Source organism: Bombina bombina, chromosome 3, assembly GCF_027579735.1.
Source record: "Bombina bombina isolate aBomBom1 chromosome 3, aBomBom1.pri, whole genome shotgun sequence".
NCBI classification, from domain to species: domain Eukaryota; kingdom Metazoa; phylum Chordata; class Amphibia; order Anura; family Bombinatoridae; genus Bombina; species Bombina bombina.
The window spans coordinates 23,493,092-23,510,533 of NC_069501.1; the positions used below are offsets into that span (position 1 = coordinate 23,493,092).

The 17,442-nt window shown below is 39.7% G+C and overlaps 1 protein-coding gene across 5 annotated transcripts in view; it reads right to left on the minus strand.

Moving 5' to 3' along the window:
- Nucleotides 1–11,706: 11,706 nt before the first annotated feature.
- CD58 (CD58 molecule) overlaps nucleotides 11,707–17,442 on the minus strand; it is a 753,750-nt gene continuing 748,014 nt past the window's right edge. For all 5 annotated transcript variants that reach the window (XM_053705745.1, XM_053705746.1, XM_053705749.1 and 2 more), the window contains one exon: nucleotides 11,707–17,393. The gene's annotated coding sequence lies outside the window, so the exon portion shown is untranslated. The remainder of the gene's footprint in view (nucleotides 17,394–17,442) is intronic.

Consider the following 17,442-nt stretch of genomic DNA (forward strand, 5'->3'; position numbering starts at 1 on the left):
CTACCCAATCCCTACCACTTTCGGAAGCTCTGTTTTAATTTACAATAAAGCAAATACAAAGTGCAATGTAATTGAAATCTTAGTGGTGGGAAACAAAGTAAATCTATAGAGAGACCCCTTGCTACTTTCTCAATTACTAAACATAATCTTAGACTATCTTATTGATTTTCTCAGTGGATACTTGTCACCCCATGTACATACAATTTTTTTAATCCAAGTTTTAATGCACACACTATGCATTCACTATATTTTTAATTATTTCTATTAAACGTTATGTTTTATTAGATCCCTGATATAGGTGATCTTCCTTGTCATTCACCACACCTATTTAATCAGTATTTCAAGGGTGCTTAGATACTGTCACTTACTTTCCCTTCCTTTTTACCAAAGTGCAATGTAACCTGCAAAATATACACAGAAATATACAAAGTGTGATCCTGATTTGTTTAGGTAACACAGAAATTCAAAACATAATCAGAATTTGTAAAATCACTGCTGGATCTAAATCTAAATGTATTTAAATATAAAATAGAAAGTGCAATGCTTAAATGTAATAACACTGAAAGGACCAAATCTGAAGTGCAAAGTAATATAAAATACAAAGCACAAAGTGTATAAGTGTGTAACCAAACTCTTATATCATGCAGTGCTTTATTAAGTTGGTTTGTCTCTCCTCACATACAGAAATGCAGACATCCTTCTCCAACCCTGTCTCCCTGATCTTTTTTCTAGTTCTTTGGCTGCTAGAGGGATTTACTGTCATATTATTTAAAGCTAATTCTTTTTTCTCATTGCTTAATAAATGAATAGTATATTTGTGAGTAGCTATATTCTCTGCAATATCAAGTAATATATTTATACTTTTACTACACAATCTCTCTTTTTTTAGAAAAGAACTTACCCAAAATACCGGAGACATTTTTAGCATTTTTGCTATCACTCCTTTTAAACAAAAATAGAGCCTTGCTTTTTATTTACCTGTCAAAACAATATATATTGATCTAGGCCCATTTTGGTATGTTTCATGCCACCATTTCACAGCTAAATGCGATAATATACAAACAAAATATTAACTTTTCACAAACTTTGGGTTTATCACTGAATTTATTTACATACTGCTTGTGCAATTATGACACAAATGATTGTAAAAGCTTCTTTGTTCAGAAATAGACATATATTGTTTTTTGGTTATTAGAATGCTGCTAATTGCAGCTGTGCACCACATTTCTATTATTCCCGGCAGTGAATGGGTTAATCATGTAGCTTGTAAAGTTAATTTTATCTTTAGTATAGAAATTACTCTCCCACCTGACACTTTTCACCCCCTGATCCCTACCTGATCCCTCTCAAACAGCTATCTTCCCTCCCTCAACCCCCACTGGTCACCTCCCATCTTAGGTACTGAAAGACAGTCTGCTAATATGCAATTAAGTTTTTTTTTAAATTTTATTTATTATTATTATAATACACATTTTACCTCTGTGATTGTATCTAAGCCTCTGCAGACTGCCCCCTTATCTCAGTTCTTGTACTACTGTTGCTACTATAACTTGTACATTTTTTCATGCTGTGGTCTATCAGTGTTGAGCCCACACCATGCTGAGACCTGTATTCCACCATGTCCTGCAATTGCTCCTCTGCTGTTTCAGGTGCCCGTCTGCCCTTTTGTACTAATGGTGCTGCTCCAACGTGATATTTTTATAGAACACTATGATTGTGTAGGTGTAAAGCCCACTCCCTACTCAATTTCTTGACTAATATACTCCAGTCCATGTCCTCCTGCCCTGGGTTCCCATTTGTACTGACCTCCAGCTTATGAAAGTTCTAGATAACACTCTGTGTCCTCTGTATAAAGTCTCACACCTTGCTGTGAATTTGCTGTTATTGTATTTCACCGTACCCAGCTGCTCCTCTGTTACTTGGAATATCGTCTACTGCGCTGGGGGCAGGTGTGCTGTCCATTATCTCTTACTATGCTCTGAAGAGGTTCCTCATAGGACATAATGGGGATTATGTTTAGGTGTGAAAAATGTTAACAAAATTTGTCCAAACCTAACAGCCCAATCTACTAGTATTGGCAAAAAATGTTTTGTTCTGCAGCCTAAACAGATGCTTTGTTAAAAAATCTGTTCTCACTTACAAAATTAACAGCGAACTCTCCTCTACCTTAGGCAAATGCCTTTTAGGTTCCAGTGGTTGCCCAGACAGAAAGGAAGACACGTGACAATCAAAGACATAAACATCACAGCTTTACACAGCAGTAACACTAACCTAAAGTCTGTGTATTCTAGTTATCTGTTTAATTATTTTTTAGTTGCTCCTACAATTAACTTGAGGACAGAATTGATAGGAGAAGGAAGACGACTCCTGGTTTGTGAGGCACAGAGGTTTTCCCCTGAGGAACTGAACATTTCCTGGAGCTTCTCCCTGAGGGGTCTGCAGACGCAGGAGAACTTGACTGAGCATGAGGACTGCACCTACACCAAGATATCCATGGTAGAGATCACAGAGGAGCTGTGGCACCAAGAGAGCAACAATGTGACCTGCTATATCCAGCACATCACACTCACAGAGCACCTGTCGGGTAAATTCTATCCACCAACAGAGACATTAGGTAAGTGGTTAAGGGACAGGCTTGCAATAGAACTCTATAATGGCCAGTCTGATGTGTTTATTTATTTTATTTTCTTAGACTCAAGGTTGTCCCTCTACTTGCAAATATTTCCTGTGCGGATTGTGCTGACCTTTACTCCAATAATTCTTCTCATAATCTGCAGAGTGTATATTCATTTCACACAGTAACAAGGTAAGTTATCTGTAACGTAATTTCTCCTTGTGGTACATGTTCCTCTACAGATACTTGGGCCATAAGCAAGAGATATACCAGGATCTGACCTCTATTTTTTTTTTTAAATATTAGACATGGAGCACATTCAGAAAATGTAAATAGTGTGTCACAGATAGTCAGGTTAAATGTATCGCTTTAATAATACCAATGCCAATGTGACATATTACATTTAAGGTATTACATGATGAAATGTGCCAGCTGAAACATATTATAACAGAATGTTAAAGGTCACATATCCCAAGAAATTATCTAGTGTAACAGTGCCACATGGAAGTATAAAGTGTGTCATAGCGACAAGAACCAGATAAATCATGTATGAAATTACATCAGACAGGTGTAAATTATTTAACCATCTCATTCAATAATTCAAATGGTTATCCAGTAAAATGTATGAAATACACTGGTCACATCTGAGATCGGATGTCTGCATATGGCTGATGGTGGCGACAAGGCCATGGGCTTAATCTGAAGTCTGAAGTTTGCATAAAATTGACAGGGGCTGCAGGGCCAATGTGAGGTCTGCAGCCTGGTGTTGACATATAACTAATATGTGTATTATTGTTATGGGTCTGATATCGGCTTATAACTGAGAGTGGCTGTAGGGCCATAATTCTGATCTGAGGTGGATTTGTGACTAACTGGAGCTGCAGGATCAGGATTTTATCTGAGGTCTAATTTTGGCATATAACTTTCAGGGCCTGCAGGGCCAAGGTGTGTTCTGCAGTCTGATGTTGACATATAAATAATTTGGGTTTTAGTGTTATGTGTCTGATGTGGGCTTATAACTGGATAGTGCTTGCATGCCCATGGGTCTGATCTGAGTGGTATTTGTGACTAACTGGGGCTGCAGAGCCAGGGTCTGATCTGAGTCTGACATTGGCATAAAACTGATAGAAGCTGCAGGGCCAGTGTCTGATCTGAGGTCTTTTGGTGGCATATAACTGATAGGGGCTGCAGAGTCAGGGTCTAATCTAAGGTCTGATTTTGGAATATAACTGATAGGGGCTGCAGGGATAGGGGGTGATCTGAGATATGATGTTGGCATATAACCGTTAGGAGCTACAGGGCCATGGGTCTAATCTGAGGTCTGATGTTGGCATATAACTGGTAGGGGCTACAGGGCAATGGGTCTAATCTGAGGTCTGAGGTTGGCATATAACTAATAGGGGTACAGGGCCATGGGCCTAATCTGAGGTCTGATGTTGGCATATAACTGATAGGGGCTACAGGGCCATGGGTCTAATATTGGCATATAACTGATAGGGGCTGCAGGGCCATGGGTCTGATCTGAGGTCGGAATATAACTGATAGGGGCTACAGGGCCATGGGTCTAATCTGAGGTCTGATGTTGGCATATAACTGATAGGGGCTACAGGGCCTGATCCGAGGTCTGATGTTGGCATATAACTGATGGGGGCTACAGGGCCATGGGTCTGATCTAAGATCTGATGTTGGCATATAACTGATAGGGGCTACAGGGCCATGGGTCTAATCTGAGGTCTGATGTTGGCATATAACTGATAGGGGCTACAGGGCCATGGGCCTAATCTGAGGTCTGATGTTGGCATATAATTGATAGAGGCTACAGGGCCATGGGTCTAATGTTGGCATACAATTGATAAGGGCTACAGGGCCATGGGTCTGATCTGAGGTCTGATGTTGCCATATAACTGATATGGGCTACAGGGTCATGGGTCTAATCTGAGGTCTGATGTTGGCATATAACTGGTAGGGGCTACAGGGCAATGGGTCTAATCTGAGGTCTGATGTTGGCATATAACTGATAGGGGCTACAGGGCCATGGGTCTAATCTGAGGTCTGATGTTGGCATATAACTGATAGGGGCTACAGGGCCATGGGTCTAATCTGAGGTCTGATGTTGGCATATAACTGGTAGGGGCTACAGGGCAATGGATCTAATCTGAGGTCTGATGTTGGCATATAACTAATAGGGGTACAGGGCCATGGGCCTAATCTGAGGTCTGATGTTGGCATATAACTGATAGGGGCTACAGGGTCATGGGTCTAATATTGGCATATAACTGATAGGGCTACAGGGCCATGGGTCTGATCTGAGGTCTGATGTTGGCATATAACTGATAGGGGCTACAGGGCAATGGGTCTAATCTGAGGTCTGATGTTGGCATATAACTGATAGGGGCTACAGGGCCATGGGTCTAATCTGAGGTCTGATGTTGGCATATAACTGATAGGGGCTACAGGGCCATGGGCCTGATCTGAGGTCTGATGTTGGCATATAACTGATAGGGGCTACAGGACCATGGGTCTGATCTAAGGTCTGATGTTGGCATATAACTGATAGGGGCTACAGGGCCATGGGCCTAATCAGAGGTCTGATGTTGGCATATAACTGATAGGTACTACAGGGCCATGGGTCTAATTTTGGCATATAACTGATAAGGGCTACAGGGCCATGGGTCTGATCTGAGGTCTGATGTTGGCATATAACTGATAGGGGCTACAGGGCCAAGGGTCTAATCTGAGGTCTGATGTTGGCATATAACTGATAGGGGCTACAGGGCCATGGGCCTGATCTGAGGTCTGATGTTGGCATATAACTGATAGGGGCTACAGGACCATGGGTCTAATCTGAGGTCTGATGTTGGCATATAACTGATAGGGGCTACAGGGCCATGGGTCTAATCTGAGGTCTGATGTTGACATATAACTGATAGGGGGCTACAGAATCATGGGTCTGATCTGAGGTCTGATGTTGGCATTAACTGATAGGGGCTACAGGGCCATGGGTCTAATCTGAGGTCTGATGTTGGCATATACCTTGTAGGGGTTACAGGGACATCAGTCTAATCTGAGGTCTGATGTTGGCATATAACTTATAGGGGCTACAGGGCCATGGGTCTAATCTAAGGTCTGATGTTGGCATATAATTAATAGGGGCTACAGGGCCATGGGTCTAATCTGAGGTCTGTTGTTGGCAAATAATTAATAGGGGCTACAGGGCCATGGGTCTGATCTGAGGTCCGCTAATGGCATTAACTGATAGGGGCTACAGCACCACGGGTCTGATCTGAGGTTCGATGTTGGCATATATCTGATAGGGTCTACAGGGCCATGGGTCTAATCTGAGGTCTGATGTTGGCATATAACTGATAGGGGCTACAGAATCATGGGTCTGATCTGAGGTCTGATGTTGGCATTAACTGATAGGGGTTACAGGGCCATGGGTCTAATCTGAGGTCTGATGTTGGCATATACCTGGTAGGGGTTACAGGGACATCCGTCTAATCTGAGGTCTGATGTTGGCATATACCTTATAGGGGCTACAGGGCCATGGGTCTAATCTAAGGTCTGATGTTGGCATATAATTAATAGGGGCTACAGGGCCATGGGTTTAATCTGAGGTCTGTTGTTGGCATATAATTAATAGGGGCTACAGGGCCATGGGTCTGATCTGAGGTCTGATAATGGCATTAACTGATAGGGGCTACAGCGCCACGGGTCTGATCTGAGGATGGATGTTGGCATATATCTGATAGGGTCTACAGGGCCATGGGTCTAATCTGAGGTTGGCATATAACTGATAGGGGCTACAGGGCAATGGGCCTGATCTGAGGTCTGAAGTTGGTATATAACTGATAGGGGCTACAGGGCCATGGGTCTAGTCTGAGGTCTGATGTTGGCATATAACTGATAGGGGCTTCTGTGTTATGGGTGTAATGTAATTTGAGATCCTATATGGCCATATAAGTGATAGGGGCTGCAAGTAATGGTGTCTGACCTCTGTATTTCAGATATTGTACAAATTCTGGAATATGCTGAGTAGTGGCATTTGACTATTTTTGACTTTGGATTTATTAGGTTTTTGCACAGTTATTTGTTTGTTACATTTTTACCACTTATATATCAGGCCTGAAAATAGCCAAGTGCCGCTACCCCGTAGCAATATTAATATGAATATTGCACATACTTTATTGGTATTTCTACGCAGAACAGCTGCCATCTACAAGTATCATGGAAAACATTTCCTTCCCTGTAAACTGATGAGTATTTTTTTTTTTTTTTAAAAGTCAGAATAATTGTTTGTATATGTATTATAACATTACTAAAGGTTTATTGTATCTGCAATTACAAAGGGTAGACGTTTAAATGAATCTTTAAATTTAGAAAAATATTACGTTGCTTTACCATGTATGTGCAATGATCACATGGTAATTAGGATAAAAATTATACCTGTAAGGGTTCTTGCTACTAAAGAGCTTCATCATGCCGTAAGAGCTGTGTACTCAGCGCATCACCTTATATCATTTATTAATTTCAGTAGGTATTAAATTGTGACATAACAATACTGATATATAGCGGGGAGCCTGAAAATAAGCACAATACACTGATGAAGACAGCAGAGGGCGCTGTTTGCAAATAGAGAGACTTCCCAGGCTTCAGTAGAAGTCTCTATGGAAATGCAGATACATTTTGTATCTAATCTTTTGTCAATAAACCTCACTCATTAATGTAACAGATCATCTGCTTCCTACTTCATTTAAAGGGACATGAAACCCAAACATTTGTCTTTCATTATTCAGACAGAGGATACAATTTTATAATAGTTTCCAATTTACTTCTATTATTTAAATGTGCTTAGTTCTTATGTTAGTCTTTGTTGAAGAGATATCTAGATAGGTAGCGTGCACGTCAGGGGCACTACATGACAGGATGTAGAGCTCTTGCTAATGTTTATCATTGTGGCAAAACGGCTGCCATATAGTGCTGCAGACACGTGCACACTCCTGAGCTTACATCCCTGCTTTTCAACAAAGGATACCAAGAAAATAAAGAACATTTGATAACAGAATTAAATTGGAAAGTTGTTTGAAATTGTATGTTCTATCTGAATCATGAAATAAAAAATGGGGGTTTCATATCCCTTTAGGCTTTTGTAATCGTACATGCCACATTTACTAGTGTCATCAGGGCACACTAACACATCAGATGTTTAGGATAACTTTGGCTGAGATCAGTTTATTAACCATGATTACAGGTCAGCTGGTTATTTCACCTGTGTTCTAATTCAGATATCCTAAAAATCTGACCTGTTAGTGGTCCATAATGCCTGGAATTGAGAAACACATATACAACAAGGGTGAGAACAGGCAGAATTGTGATGTTCAAAGGATACATTAAAAAAACATATAAAAGGCAAAATAGCATCTAACGAGGGATCCAGAGACGTAAAGTATAAAGGGACTTTCTGAAGTTGAAAGTAGTTTCAGATTAAGTCCAAATCATCCAATACAGGAAAATTCTCTTATAAAGCTGGGAAATGAGGTGCCTTCTCAGGGACAAACTCCTTGCACAGACCCCACCACAGATCTGAATGACCGCACTTATGGCCAGGCCCAGAACCAAGAAAGCCGGGCGCACTCCAAAACCAACTGAAAATATGATGTGAGAGTCCCTGGCTCCCCAGCCCTAAAACAACCCACTCCCCCTTATCAATGACATTCCAGTAAGCATATACACACATTTGTAGACTTAAATGACAAATATTCCTTAATTTAGTCCTCTACTCCACAATGAGCCAATAACTCTATGTCACTTAAACAATTAACATCAATGAAATATCTGCTCTGCCTTCTTTAGTAGAATCTCTGATGTTAGAGATATAAATACAATTCTAAATGCTTCCCTGTTTGGAGTTACTTTTCTTGTCACCTAGAATTAAATATGTTTCTCACACTACTTACTTTTCTAAGTTTGCTGATCAACCAAATGTATGTGCTGTCAACAGTCTCAAAGAATTAATCTTCTGTAGAACTTCCTTCTTCTGCCCAACCATTAATCGTCTTCCTTCTTCCTAATATCTGCCCAACTATTGTCTTCCTTCTCCCATATATCTGCCCAACCATTAATCGTCTTCCTTCTCCCATATATCTGCCCAACCATTACCCATCTTCCTTCTCCCTTATATCTGCTCAACTATTGTCTTCCTTCTCCCTTATATCTGCCCAACCATTACTCGTCTTCCTTCTCCCTTATATCTGCCCAACCATTGTCTTCCTTCTCCCTTATATCTGCCCAACCGTTACTCATCTTCCTTCTCCCTTATATCTGCCCAACCATTACTCGTCTTCCTTCTCCCTTATATCTGCTCAACCATTAATTGTCTTCCTTCTCCCTTATATCTGCCCAACCATTACTCGTCTTCCTTCTCCCTTATATCTGCCCAACCATTAATTGTCTTCCTTCTCCCTTATATCTGCCCAACTATTGTCTTCCTTCTCCCATATATCTACCCAACCATTAATCGTCTTCCTTCTCCCTTATATCTGCCCAACCATTACTCGTCTTCCTTCTCCCTTATATCTGCCCAACTATTGCCTTCCTTCTCCCTTATATCTGCCCAACCATTAATCATCTTCCTTCTCCCTTATATCTGCCCAACCATTACTCGTCTTCCTTCTCCCTTATATCTGCCCAACCATTGTCTTCCTTCTCCCTTATATATGCCCAACCATTGTCTTCCTTCTCCCTTATATCGCACAACCATTGTCTTCCTTCTCCCTTATATCTGCCCAACCATTAATCATCTTCCTTCTCCCTTATATCTGCCTAACCATTAATAGTCTTCCTTCTCCCTTATATCTGCCCAACCATTGTCTTCCATCTCCCTTATATCTGCCTAACCATTAATCGTCTTCCTTCTCCCTTATATCTGCCTAACCATTAATCATCTTCCTTCTCCCTTATATCTGCCTAACCATTAATCGTCTTCCTTCTCCCTTATATCTGCCTAACCATTAATCGTCTTCCTTCTCCCTTATATCTGCCCAACCATTGTCTTCCTTCTCCCTTATATCTGCCCAACCATTACTCGTCTTCCTTCTCCCTTATATCTGCCCAACCATTGTCTTCCTTCTCCCTTATATCTGCCCAACCATTGTGTTCCTTCTCCCTTATATCTGCCCAACCATTGTCTTCCGTCTCCCTTATATCTGCCCAACCATTGTCTTCCTTCTCCCTTATATCTGCCCAACCATTGTCTTCCTTCTCCCTTATATCTGCACAACCATTAATCGTCTTCCTTCTCCCTTATATCTGCCTAACCATTAATCGTCTTCCTTCTCCCTTATATCTGCCCAACCATTAATTGTCTTCCTTCTCCCTTATATCTGCCTAACCATTAATCGTCTTCCTTCTCCCTTATATCTGCCTAACCATTAATAATCTTCCTTCTCGCTTATATCTGCCTAACCATTAATCGTCTTCCTTCTCCCTTATATCTGCCTAACCATTAATCGTCTTCCTTTTCCCTTATATCTACCAAACCATTAATTGTCTTCCTTCTCCCTTATATCTGCCCAACCATTACTCGTCTTCCTTCTCCCTTATATCTGCCCAACCATTGTCTTCTTTCTCCCTTATATCTGCCCAACCATTGTCTTCTTTCTCCCTTATATCTGCCCAACCATTGTCTTCCTTCTCCCTTATATCTGCACAACCATTAATCGTCTTCCTTCTCCCTTATATCTGCCCAACCATTGTCTTCCTTCTCCCTTATATCTGCCCAACCATTAATCGTCTTCCTTCTCCCTTATATCTGCCCAACCGTTAATTGTCTTCCTTCTCCCTTATATCTGCCCAACCATTAATCAACTTCCTTCTCCCTTATATCTGCTCAACCATTAATCGTCTTCCTTCTCCTTTTTATCTGCCCAACTATTGTCTTCCTTCTCCCTTATATCTGCCCAACCATTACTCGTCTTCCTTCTCCCTTATATCTGCTCAACCATTAATCGTCTTCCTTCTCCTTTTTATCTGCCCAACCATTGTCTTCCTTCTCCCTTATATCTGCACAACCATTAATCGTCTTCCTTCTCCCTTATATCTGCCCAACCATTGTCTTCCTTCTCCCTTATATCTGCCCAACCATTAATCGTCTTCCTTCTCCCTTATATCTGCCCAACCGTTAATTGTCTTCCTTCTCCCTTATATCTGCCCAACCATTAATCAACTTCCTTCTCCCTTATATCTGCTCAACCATTAATCGTCTTCCTTCTCCTTTTTATCTGCCCAACTATTGTCTTCCTTCTCCCTTATATCTGCCCAACCATTAATTGTCTTCCTTCTCCCTTATATCTGCCCAACCATTAATTGTCTTCCTTCTCCCTTATAAAGCAATTTGCTGGTCATCAATCATTTCCTAAGCTGGACTTGAGTTATCAAAGCCCAGTTTGATTAGAGAAGAAGATTCATCCAAAGACTTAGATCTTCCTCAAGCTTATTTTAAATGCTACTTTCAGAAAATTGTGTTATAAACAAATTGTTTTTTTTTTTTAAATTAATTTAAATGATTCATTTTGCATTCAACTAGCACAATATTAGTCTGTTCTAGTAATACAAATTCAGATTGAGCTATGAATAATCTGTTTTATTAAAACTATTTTCTTCTGATTTATTTGTATTATAAATAGCACAATGTTTTATGTTCCAGAATCTTCAGACTGACAGTAAAACATCTCATTTTCCCAGAACAAGTCAGATGAGTCACAGAAGGTTTATACGCTCCTCTCTCAAGTTTCTTCGGCTCTTATCCAAGAACAGTTATTTCATAGCTGTGCGTCATTTACGGTTACACTTTCCTAATCACTTGCAGGGGACTAAACCTGCTTTACCTTCTGACACTGCATGAAAGAGGACTGAACACTCTGCTGTTAGCAGTCACTTTTAAAGAGAACTGCTTTTATCTCCTCAAAACCTCATAAATGTGTCATTTGGTTGGTCACTGAAGTTACAGCATTTATACTGTACGCTTTTGTCTTTACCGTTTGGATGATCAGAATTGCATCTATAATGTTATGGCGAGAGAACTAAAATAATCATTCAGCTTTGTATAAAGTTTTATTTTATAAAAGAACAGAGAAATAAAATGTTCTTCAGAAAATGATCACCACACAATAAGCAGAACAATAACCTTATGCGTTTTCTTACACACACGTATATATATATATTTATATATATTATGTTCACTAACTTTCCAGTTTCGTTATCTCCTATCTTGTCCATCACAGTTACATCTAAAGTCAGAGCAGGAGGGTTAATGCATTTTATAAGATTAATAATACTAAAGCTGATGCTATAAATAGCGTATTACACCGGACATTTGTGGTTAACACTAAAGCAGAACCTGGACAGATAGCATTGCTTTAAACTGACTATGATACAGCACTGCTGAAACTGGTAGCTTACAATGTGCAATACTCATAAAGATTTTGTCTGTTTGCCATATATTGGTTGGATAAATTATTACAGGTCAAAGTGCATAGAGAGAATAAATATGAGAATTTACCTAAATTCATAACACAATTTAATAGCAACTATAGACAAATTGCTTATGCTCTAGAAAAACATTGGCCTATTTTAAAAAATTATCCAATGCTCAAAGAGTTTGTAGCAGACAAGTCGTTATGTATATTTAGGAGGGCCCCCACTTTGAAGAACTGTCTAGCTCCTAGTAAGGTGGTGACATCTAAAAAATTGTCTGACAACAAGGGGAAATATTAACAGCCACCTGGTTTTTTGAATCTAAAGAAGGGGATTTATAAATGTGCCAAAAATAGATGTCAGACGTGGTTATATTGGACATAAGAAGATGAGCTTTAAATCCAATACGACAGGGGAAGTGTTTCAAGTCAAGACACGTATGACATGCGAAAGTGTATATGTAGTATATTTAATAAAATGCATTTGTGGAATGCAGTACTGGGCGCACCAGTAGGTGTTTAAGAACATGATGGGGGGAACACCACAGAAACATCAAAAATAATTATAATAAACAAAGTGTGTCTTGGCATAGTACACTTATGCATGAGGGTAGGGATGATACATATCACATTATCCCTATTGAATTTATCCCCAAATCTCTGCGCTACAACAGATTCACTAGGTTGCGTCAGACCTATTGGATTTGGAAGCTTAAGACATTATTCCCTCAAGGGTTAAATGAAAACATTGACCTGGCGGCTTTTCAGTAGGTCTCCTATACTGTCGGAATCTAGGATACTTGCTATTTCAAGGAGCATATTTGTGTAAACAGGATTTTATCCGCTTGTGTGTCTGTAGGTTTGTGCACAAGATGTTTAGTATGGAAGTCTAGATAACTTTAAGGGCCAAGTTTGATGATTGTGTAACTTGCAATGTATTTGTGGTAGGTACCCATTGTGTTTGTAATTACTGATTTGTGCACATTCCGGGTATATGCTTGAGCCACAGGTTTGTGCACTTTTCGGTTTTAGGGCCGGCACACCTCTTATTTACAAATATGTCTATCCATTTGACCATTTCGTAATATAATATATGTTAGTGATCTTTGAGCACTATGTACTTACGTTTGTATTGTCAGGATATTAGCTAATGGTGTTAGACATTGAGTATACTTAGCTTTAAGATGGGGTAAGTAAGTACAGATAATGTTAGCATCGCTTAGTAAAAATTGATATGCTCCAATTATCTGTATATATCAAGCAAGATTCAATTTGATTTGGATTCATAGTTTGTAACCTTTTTGTACTGACAATGTATTTAGTCTATTTTGTTTAGCATACTTTGTGACAATTTTTGTAACTCCGCCTACGGCACCTGGTTGTTCATTGTAATGAGTCACAGTTGTTTTGGACACGTTTCTATGGCAACATTACGCTTACATGAGTGAGTACGTCTACATGGTTTACATGCTTCAATGCGGATATGTAATGTAGGTGATGAATGAAATTAATAATACAGATGGTTGCTGAAATGGGGAACAACTTGCTTTACTTTAGTCTACATTTATGATCCTTTAACTTAGGTATATATATGCTTAGGATGGCCATAGGTATATACATCTTGTAATACGGTTTTATGCAATGGCTTTCATTATATAATTGTGACTGTTTTGTGCAATATTTCACCATATTAGGATGTTTGGATTTTTTTGTAAACACTGACAATATTTTATTCATAGATTATGATTGGTGTATGGTCTCACATAGAGGCAATAGATATATTTATATTCTTATATCACTCTGTGCCTGAGTAGGGGGAGTGTACCAAGTTTTTCTTGTGTTGTCCCTAATCAGCTGCAGACCATCAGTGATCAGAATCATGTGACTGGATTCCAACATGTGTATCTAATGTGATTCTAATTATTGTATATTGTTATGCTCTATATACATATGTTGTTTATTGTATAGCTCACTTATCACTGCCTGATGAAAGGGTGCCACTAGCACCTTGAAACGCGTAGTAGTTCTATTCTATTGATTTTAACTTATCTTTTAATAAAATATATCCCATACTTTGCGATATTTATTTTATATGGTTTGTGAGCTTTATTTGATACATTCCTTCTGTGGACCGTGGTTCCTGTGTTCTGGAGTGAGCCAGCTGTGGGCTCTGATATACCAGCTTGTGTTACTGCATTATAGTGCACAGCCTATGTGAGTATCCACTCTCAGTGGGGAACTATTATTGGGAGCAATGATTTTTTTAAGTGACCATCTGCACTATTGGAGTATTTTGCCCCCCTCCCCTGTCTTCTTTTCCATCATTACAGGATTAAAGATACACTTAATCCTGTGGGAGCTAGCTGGGGGGCTCTGATCTATCCAGCCTGTTTGAATAGCACTGTGCCATAGTGCGCTCTCTTTGTGAGTACCTACTTATAGAGAGGGTGTTTTGGGGATTGATTTGAATCTATTTTGTTGTAACATACTGTACCATTGGAGCGCCTTCTTCCTTTTGTGTTTATGGGTTGGATCATGCTGTTCTGATTGGCCATAAGGCCCACTGGCATCACCAATAAATAAAAAGCTTAGGTGGATGAGCAGACTTTGCATAATTACTACAGCTATAAAATACAGATTGTATACCATCAGTTTCATCAGTGTCAATTAAAGAGCAGTAAATCCATTTAAAAGTGCTTTGAAATACAAATGTCCCTTTAAACAAGCCTCATACAGGAATGTCTGCATCTAAGGTTGGCATCTCTAGTGACCCAGGCTGGATACAGATGACCTGGGCATATTTTTTTTTTACGTATTGTAATCACAGATCTATCAAGGCTAACAAGGTGGTGTTTGGCAGAGAGGAGAGAAATTACATGCAAGCTACATATGCACGTGTATCTGTACATGAGTCATTTACATGTATTCCGCATATGCACGTGTATCTGTACATGAGTCATTTACATGTATTCCGCATATGCACGTGTATCTGTATATGTGTAGTTTACGTGTATTTCCCATGTGCACGTGTATCTGTATATACATAGTCACATAGTAGATGAAGTTAAAAAAAGACCGAAGTCCATCGAGTTCAACCTATACAAATCTAATATACTTATAAAAAAGCTCCAGTTGAGCTTAAATGAATCCCACTAAAAAGTGACCCATTTAATACAAGCAATCATATCCATGAACTTTGTTTCTAGCCAGAAATGTATCCAAACCATTTTTAAATTATCTAGGGTATTGGCATTCACTACCTTCTTTGGTAATGAGTTCCACAATTTTTTTGCTCTTATAGTGAAAAAAATGTTTAGTTGCAGGAGATAGTCTCCTTTCCTCCTGTAAATTTTTGGAATAAACAGAGCTTCTGCCATATCTATATACATGCCTAGAAAATATTGATATAAAAGTAATCATGTCACCTTCTTTCTAGAGAAAACATATGTGTAGTTTATGTGTATTTCACATATGCACGTGTATCTGTATAGATTTACACAGTGTCTCTGTGCATAGCGCTCACCATAGTTCCAATGCACAGACAGGGAGCCGACAAAACGGAGCGTGGGCGGGGACACACCCCCTTTAGGATTGATCCTGTGATAGGCTGCCACTCCGTGCGGAACTGCCGAATTCGCCCCAAACAGGATATATGCAAACACAAAGTGGAGATATAGCGCACAAGTACAGGATCTGCATAAAACCCTCTGAAGTGATGAAAGTATTGAATTTCCAGACAGGCTAGAGATAAAAAAACAGTTCCAAATTTTATTGAGTAAAACGGATGCTAGAAATCACATCCCGACAAAAATAGCCAGCAGAAGTACACATCAGGTGTTAGGGCTGATCTCCACACAGACGCGTTTCGTGCCCATGCGCACTTGTTCACTCTGTACTCGTGTATCTGTATATGTGTAGTTTACCTGTATTTCACATATGCACGTGTGTCTGCCCTGATGGAGGAGAAGGGTGCTGTATACATATACGACTAGAAAACTGGTTGTAAAATTTTCATCACAGCATTTTCCAGGATCTCTGATGTATTTAGCACGTTCAGCAACACACCATGTAGCACTGCTAAATCTCTTTGTATATAGATGCTACCTGCCTACCTCATCCCTAGCTATATATATATTCTAATAACTGCATATGAGGAAAGACAATAAAAAAGGTTTGTAATGACATAACAGATAGAAACAGCAGATCATACAGAACAGTGACGGCGTCATTAGCTAATACATTTGTTCCGGGCTCATGACATTTTGCTTTATTGAATCCTCCTGTGGTGACACGGGGGCCACTAGCCAGATCTATTTATCTTAAATAAAAACATCAGATCATACAGAACAGTGACGGCGTCATTAGCTAATACATTTGTGCCGGGCTCATGACATTTTGCTTTATGGAATCCTCCTGTGGTGACACGGGGGCCACCAGCCAGATCTATTTATCTTAAATAAAAACAGCAGATCAAGAAGCAGTTTCACCTTTCTGTAAAGTTAAATAAAAAAATGTAAAAAGCAAACACATGACAAAAAAATGCAAAATGTAATTATCCACCTTATCGCTTGCGGTTATGCTTGTGGTCGCGCCACTGTCTGACGATACAGCTGTGCAACTCTTCATGCACTTCATTGTTAGTTCCAAATATATATAACATGTTCCATTAGTTCTGTTGTATATGTGTGATAGAAATGTGTTGCATTTAATGTCCCTTTAAGAAACTCTTCCAGCTTAGCCCATACAAGAGCAGCACCACATGCCCTTGTATTGGTTATGATGCTGAGCTGTAAGAAGATCCTGTATGCAGATACACATGGGTACAAAACGTAAGGCGCAGAACACGACTGACTGAAACTGAGCAAGTTGGAGTTGGAACGTGGTCCTCTTGCTGAAGGGAAACTGATCAAGATATTTATGGGGATAAGGAATCCTGTCAGGTCGTCACTGAGATACCACCGGCCATTCTCTTTGTCTTCATACAAATAATGATCGTTCGTCTGTTTCCCAAGCAGGAGGCGTGCATGATGGGTAACGCACTGTGCGACATATTGATTGGTTGACATACTGACTCGAAACCAGTGCACACAATACAGCTGTACGGGCTGAAATTGGACGGAGATACTGTACAGGGAATGGGGTGGAAAGTTCATGCTACAAAATGAAAGTTTTTGTTTTTCTCATTTTGGAATGTTTCAGTCTTTTTCACATGAAGCTTTAATAGCATTTAACACAAGTCATTTCATTAGACGTCTGGCAGCTTCCTATGGCCTCAGTAATGCGCACACAGCACGGTCAGATGAGTTCTGCAGAGAAAGCAGAAGATACAAGTAACTCACCAAGCGATCATTAGAA